This window comes from Callithrix jacchus, chromosome 2 (genome assembly GCF_049354715.1).
Source record: "Callithrix jacchus isolate 240 chromosome 2, calJac240_pri, whole genome shotgun sequence".
Classification (NCBI taxonomy): Eukaryota; Metazoa; Chordata; class Mammalia; order Primates; family Cebidae; genus Callithrix; species Callithrix jacchus.
The window spans coordinates 170333608-170341379 of record NC_133503.1 but is presented as its reverse complement, the minus strand read 5'-3'; the positions used below and the strand labels follow the sequence as shown (position 1 = coordinate 170341379).

Here is a 7772-nt window from a genome sequence, read left to right as displayed (position 1 = left end):
GGCATGATAACTGAGACCGACTTTGTTGTTTCTTTTCAGGCCATTTTTTTCCTTTCTTTTTTCTAAATTTTATTTGGTTGTGATTGGAATATCCAACCTGAGATCTACCTTCTTAACACATTTTTAATTATAGAGTACAGCATTTTGTTGACTACAGGTGCAGTGTTATATCGCATATCTTTAGAATGTATTCACCTTGTTTAACTGACACTTTATGACAATTCATCAGTCACTCCTCATTTCCTCCTCTCCTTCAGCCCCTGGTATCCTACTCTTTGATTCCGTGTATTTTACTTCTTTAGATGTCTCATGTTAAGTGTCCAGCTCTCTACTCTAATTTTTGTAATTTCTTTCCTTTTGCTAACTTTGAGGTTTGGGTTCTTGTTTTCCTAGTTCCTTGAGGTCATTTGTGAAACCTCATAATTCAGCAAATGTTCTAGGGGTTTCTGTGGTTCAAGGTAATCATGGCATCCATCTTGATCTCCATTTTTACAACATTCAAACTATGAAATACTTATTTAAATGAGTCCTCAACTTAAAAATAAAATATGCAGGGCACAATGGTTCACACTTGTAATTCCAGCATTTTGAGAGCCTGAGACAGGAGGATCACTTGAGGTCAGGAGTTTGAGACCAGCCTGGCCAACATAGTGAGACCCTATCTCTACAAATAAAATTTAAAAATTAGCTGGGTGTGGCGGTGTGTGCCTGTGGTCTTGGATACTTGGGAGACTGAGATGGGAGGAAACTTGAGCCCAATAAGTTGAGGCTTCAGTGAGCTGTAATCATGTCGTTACACTACATCCTGGGTGACAGAGCAATGCCTCATCTCAAAAAGAAAAAAAAAATGCATTGTAATTAATAAAGATTGGGTGATTACACTAATCAGTTTATAACCCAACTGAACATCTCTGGTCATCATGGTGATTTTAACAACTCTATATTTATTTTGAAAAAAGGAAATACACTATTATTTTTGTTTTTGTGTTTTAATAAAGGAATACTGAATGCTAGGTAATTTGTAAAGAAAAAAGGTTTATTTGGGTTATAGTTCTGATGGTTGAAAAGTTTGTGATTGGACATCTACATCCTCAGTCTGCTTTCAATCATAGCGGAAGATGAAGGGGAGCTGTGTGTACAGAGATCGCATGGTAAGAGAGGAAACAAGAGGTGGGGAGGTGCCAGCTCTTTTTAACAACCAGCTCTCAAGGGAACTAATAGATGGAGAACATACTCGCAGGGAGCAAATTAATCTACCCAGGAGGGAATCTGCCCCCAGGACCCAAACAGATCCCATTAGGCCCACCTCCAACATTGAGCATCAAATTTCCAAACCATAGCAAGAATATAAACAAATGAGTATATAAAAGTCATTATTGTTAATTTTCAAATAATAGCAAATGAACACAAAAGTATTTTCCACCAAAGTTATAAAATAGAATGGCAGCATTTTTAATAAAACATTAGTATTTTTTAAGACACAAGTATGCCCCTTTCCAATCACATCTCCTTTCCTATCTGTCTTATCAGAGGATAATCACTATTCTAAGTTTTGAGTAAATTATTCCTTGTAATTAAAAATAATTCAAACAATTTAACATACATATGTATATGTCTATATTTATATGCACATGTACATATTTATGTACATATATACATACTTCTACATACTTCTACATGTACATATATATTCTTAAATATTGTTCAGTTTACCTATTTTTAAATGCTCTAAAAGTAGAACCAAGCTTCACATATTTTTCTATGGCTTGCTTTTTTCTTTTACATAATGTGATATTTCTGAGATTCAATCATGTTTACGCTGAGAAAGCTCATTTGTTTTCATTGGTGTTCTACTAGGTGAATTATAACATATTTGTATACTATATTACTGATGGATATTTATATGTTTGGTTTCTTTGTAAACATTCTTGTGCCTGGCTTCTAGTGTTTATGTATAAGTATTTTCCTTTTATTGAGAGTGGAGTAGCTAGGTCTAGGATGAGTGCATATACAACTCTCTGGGGTAGTGCAATGCTGTTTTCCAGAATGTTTGTAGTATTTTTACTATGGATGTTATGGATGAGAGGTCACATTATTACATAAATTCACCTACACTTATTATTGACCAACGTTCTAATTTTTACAGATCAAGCATAAAACATTATCTGATAGTTGTTTGTGCTTCTTCTATGTGGGGATACCATTTGCATTTTTTTTGGTGAGAGGAGGCTGTGTTAATTGTTTTTGTCTTATTGATTCATGAAAGTCATTAATATTAGTCTTATTTTGTTTGTGTAACTTTGAAATAATATTATCCAGTGTTTGGCTTGTTTTTAACTTTTTTTGGTTATCTTTTGAAGATTTAAAGTTTTAAATTTTAATATAGTCAAATTTATTAACATTTTTCTGTGTGGTTTATGCTTTTTATTTCTTAATAAATCCTTTCATACTCTAAAGTAAAAATATATTCCCCTATTTTTAATTTTAACACAGTGTAGTTTGTAGTGTTTTTTCATGTTAAATCTTAAATCCACGTGGCATTGACTTTAGATATTTTTCCCAACTGTTCCAGCACTGTTTGCTGTTATAAATTATTTTCTCCTTGATCTGTAAGTCAAAATTTTTTTTTCATAAATCATTTACATTTTTACATGGGCTTGTTTCTGGCTTTTCTGATATATTGTATTCTATTGATGATTCTATTTGTTAAACCTTGTGTTGGCACCCACTATCTTAACTGTAGATTTATTCGTGGCTGGCAGAAGTATATTGGCTAACTTGGGTCTTACCTGTTTCATATTAATTTTAGGGTCAGGTTGGCAATTTTCAAGAAACAATCTACCAGGATTAATAACAACTGCTATGAATTTATTTAGAGAGTGCTGATAATTTTATGATATGGAATCCTTCTATCAAGGTCATGGTATGTATATCTTTTCATTTGTCTACTGTCTTACAAAATTTTATATATTTTAATAAAGCTTTGCATATTTTTGTTAGAATTATTCCTAAGTACACCATATTATTGGGATTAATACCTAACACTAAAAGTTATTTTTTAAAAATGATTATTGCTGGAATATAAATATGTCATTAGTTTTGGTACATTGGTTTTGTATTAAGCAAACTAAACTCTCTTATTGATTCTAATAATTTACCCTTAGATTTTTGAGTTGTGTATGTAGACAGTTTTACAATCTGCAAATGATAGCCTTGTTTTTATATTTCTAATCCTTCTTCCTGTCTTACTGTCCAGACTCCTAAGGATCTCCAGTCTAATATTCAATAGAATTAGTGATACATAGAATCTGTATGTTGTTGCCAGTCTTAAAGGAAATGCTGTTAACATTTAATCATTAATAATTATGTTTGCTGGTGTTTTTTATTTTTTGCTTGTTTGTCTTTTTGTAGCTGTCTTGTAATGAGTTGTCTCAGTTTGCTAGTGCTGCCAAAACAAAATATCACCGGCTGGATGACTTAAACAACAGAAATTTGTTTTCTGATTGTTTTGGAGCTTATATGTTCAAGAACAAGGCGCTGACAGGGTTATCTTTATTCTGTGGCTTCTCTCCTTCGCTTGCAGATGACTGTCTTCCTGCTAGCCTCCTCACAGTCTTTACTCTGGATGTTTCTATGTCTTTTTCTCTTCTTATAAAGACACCAGTCATATTGGATTAGGGCCTGTCCTAAAGACCACATTTGAACTCCACTACTTCTTTAAATTATTTATTTTCAAATATAGTTACATTCTGAGGTCCTGGAGGTTAGGACTTCAACCTACAAATTCAAGGGGGAATACAAGTCAACCTGTAAGAAAGGTTGATAGCATATGAGCTGGGATTCTGAAGAGTATTAAATGAAAAAAAATTATATAGGCATGAACAGAGCTGGGGCAAAGAATAGGGCACAGTAAAGCACACAGTAGGAAGCTGTTTATCTTTTCTAGACCTGCTGTTACTATGCCCAGTGAGAGTTGAACTTGGAACAAGGGACTGTCTAGTAGGAGCTGTAGTTATATAGCCTGAGCTGCAGCATCCATCAGGGAAGGGAGGAAATACCTTGGCCTTCTTCTCATCTCTTTCCACCCTTGAGTTTCTTGCTCACATTGACTAAACTCAACATTTAGCTAGGGGTAAGGCAACTAAGTGAGGCAGCCTATAGGGGTTAGACTCCCAGATGTCAGATCAAGGTAAAGATAGGCAGAGAATAGATCTGCAAGGCAAAAAGGAAATAAAGAGCACCTCTCCAATTCCCAATGTGCTGAGAGATTTTGTTGCAAATGAGTTTTCATTTTATTGAATGCTTTATAGTGTATTTTTGAAAATATAACTATTTAATGCAGTGAATTACAAATAACTTAATACAGTGAATTACAAATAATTCCTTTTCTGTTTTCCTAGGAGAAATCCCACACGGTTAGGAAAAAATTATCTTTTATACCATTGCTGGCTTTGGGGTACTGGTATTTCATGCAGAATTTTCCCATCTGTACTCATCAGTGAGATAGCCCTTGTAATTTTCTTTCTTGTACTACTCTTGTAATTTGATGACAAGGTTAGGTTGGCCTCATAACATGATTTGGGGGATTTTCTTTTTCTTTTTTATTATTAGGAAGATATTGTGTAAGGCTGGAATTATCTGTCTCTTGAATTATAGGATTTGGCAGTAGAGCTATGTGGACCTGCTAATTTTGTGTGTGTGAGAAAGAGTTTACCTACCAATCAACTTTTTTAACACATTGTAGAAATACTTGTTTTTAAATGAATTTCAGTAAGAAGTTTTTTCAATCATTTTACCCATTTTAGCCAAAACTGTCTAGTATATTGACAGAAAGTCTTTCACTGTGTTCTTTTATTTTTTGTGAATTTCTTAGCATATCTTATCATGTCTCCTTGTTCATTTCTAATACTGTTTACTTGTGCTTACTCTTTTTTTTCTTCACTTAATTGATATTTCTAAAATTTGTCTCTTTTACTGAGCTTTTCAAAGATTCAGTTTCTGACATTGCTGACATCTTTGATGTATCTGTGTTTCCAATTTCACTAATTTCTGGTCTTATCTCTAATTTTTATTTTCCTCCTCCTTTGGATATATTCTCCTGTGTTTGTTTTTCACTAAACTATTTAATGAGATGTTTGTAACTAATTAATTTTTAGAATTCATTTCTGATGCAACCATATAGGCTATAAGTTTCTCTCTCCAAGTGCAGCTTCAGCTTTAATGAACATATTTCCCTCTGTTTGCAATTTTTAAAATGATTTTTAAATGTTACTAGGACTTTATTTTTTATATCAATTAAATAGAATTATGTGTGTGTTTTTCAAATTTTCAAATAAAGGTATTTTTTTCTTGGTTATTTTTTAATTGATTTTAAATTCAATTGCCTTGTAGTCAGAAAATGTGATCTGTGGAACGGCCAATTTTTAAAATTTGTTAACATTACCTTTATGGTCTAACATATGGCCAATTTTTGTAAGTATTCAATTGCTTAAGAAAAATGTGTATTCTCAAATTTTATTTATTTATTTTTTTCACATCCCCAACATTGATTTTTTAAAGGAATGGATTTTGAGAGAAAACAACGTGGCGCAAAAATATGGAATAGAAAATAAATACAAATGTAGGCTATTTTTCTAATTGTTTTATAACCACAACAAACTAGTACAGAGAATGCCCTGTACAAAACACAAAGTTTCAAACATCAAGGTGTTCCCTTAGCAAGGTTGAAAATTTCAGTCTCTGGTATTTGGAATTTAGGCTGCAGTCCTTGTTTTTGGATGGATCACTGGGTGTGTGGCACAACAGTCCATGCTTTTTTTTTTTTTTTAATGAGATGGAGTCTCACTCTGTTGCCCAGGTTGGAATACAATGGCCTGATCTCATTGCTCAATGCAACCTCCACCTCCCAGGTTCAAGTGATTCTCCTGCCTCAGTCTCCCGAGTAGCTGGGATTACAGGTGTGCACCACCATGCCTGGCTAATTTTTGTATTTTTAGTAGAGATGGGGTTTCACCATGTTGGCCAGGCTGGCCTTGAACTCCTGACCTCAGGTGATCCGCCTGCCTTGGCCTCCCAAAGTGCTGGGATTATAGCCACCACGCCTGGCCTTTTCAGTCTATGCCTTTAACCAGATTTGAACAGAAGAATGGCCACTTGGCCCAGGTAGAAGTAGATGAAGTGTTTGGTTTCATGTGTCATGTAACTACCGAAGTTCCTCCTCACGATGCAATGCCAGGTAGGATTGTACTTCTTATCAAATTCCTTCTTGATATGAGCCACAATGTCCTTCTCTATGTTGTATTTCTCCAGCGCCTGAGTAGCGCACTCCACCGAGTCCTGTTGCATTTCTTCCGGCATGTCCACATTTTTGATCACAGCCTTTCGGTAGCACATGGTTACCATGGAGAAGGGGGCTGGCTGACAGCAACAGTCTCCTGGAGGAGGTGCTAGCACTGCTCAGTCACGGCTTGAGCTGCTGTCGCTACCAAAGCCGTGGCTTCATCCTTGAACTTTTAATATTCCTGTTTCCTTAAACAATAGTTGTGTCTCTTATTAATGACATGCAGCTGAATTTCCAAAACCGTTTACTTTAGGTCTTTGAGGAATCGTCACACTTTCACAAGGGCTGAATTAACATACACCCTCACCAACAGTGCATAAGCATCTTTTTTTCCTCCACAACCTCACCAGCATCTGCTATTTTTGGCCTTGTTGATAATAATCATTCTGACTGGTGTGAGATGGTATCTAATTGTGGTTTTGATTTGCATTTCTCTAATGATCAGTGATGTGTTGAGCTTTTATTCATATGATTGTTAGTCTTCTTTTGAAAAGTGTCTGTTCATGTCCTTTGCCCCCTTTTTATGGAGTGGTTTGTTTTTTCTTGAAAATTTGTTTAAGTTCCTTATAGATGCTGGATATTAGGCCTTTGTCAGATGTATAGTTTGTGAAAATTTTCTCCTGCTCTGTAGGTTGTCTGCTTACTCTGTTGATAGTTTCTTTTGCTGTGCAGAAGCAGCACCATTCACAATAGCAAAGACATGGAATCAACCTACATGTCCATCAATGGTAGACTGGATGAAGAAAATGTGGTACATATACATTGTGGAAAACTATGCAGCCATAAAAAAGAACAGGATTGTATCCTTTGCAGAGATTTGGATGGAGCTGGAGGCCATTAACCTTAGCAAACTAACACAGGAACAGAAAACCAAATATTGCATGTTCTCACTTATAAGTGGGAGCTAAATGATGAGAACACATGGACACATAGAGGGAAACAACACACCAGGGCTTTTTGGAGGATGGAGGTTGGGAGGAGGGAGAGAATCAAGAAAAACAACTAACAGACACTGGGCTTAGTGCTTGGGTGATGAAATAGTCTATACAACAAATGCCCAGGACACAAATTTACCTATGTAACAAACGTGCATTTGTACCCCTGAACATAAAAGTAAAAAAAAAAGAAACCCATTTACTGAAGTTTTATCTACATACAGTGATATGCATAAATCATAGGTATGTCACTTAATGAAATCTTTATCAATTGGACTCAGTTGTGTCACCAAAATATGGATGGAGAAAGAAAACCTCACTACCTCCCCAGATTCCTGTCCTAGTTTCTACATTTTCTTCCTCCCTCCCTGCCCATTTCCTCTTCCTTCCTCCTCCCTACACCATCTATACCTCTAACTTATGGATTTGTTTGGCCTGTTTGTGTGCTTTATGTAAATGGAATCATACACTAGGTTTTCTTTTGTATCTACCTTCTT

The 7772-nt window shown here is 35.2% G+C and overlaps 1 pseudogene across 1 annotated transcript; it reads right to left on the bottom strand.

Moving 5' to 3' along the window:
• Window positions 1–5512: 5512 nt before the first annotated feature.
• LOC100399881 (dynein light chain 1, cytoplasmic pseudogene) lies at window positions 5513–6462 on the bottom strand (annotated as a pseudogene). The gene has a single exon (XR_013532670.1). The product of XR_013532670.1 is annotated as a dynein light chain 1, cytoplasmic pseudogene (transcript).
• Window positions 6463–7772: the final 1310 nt, after the last annotated feature.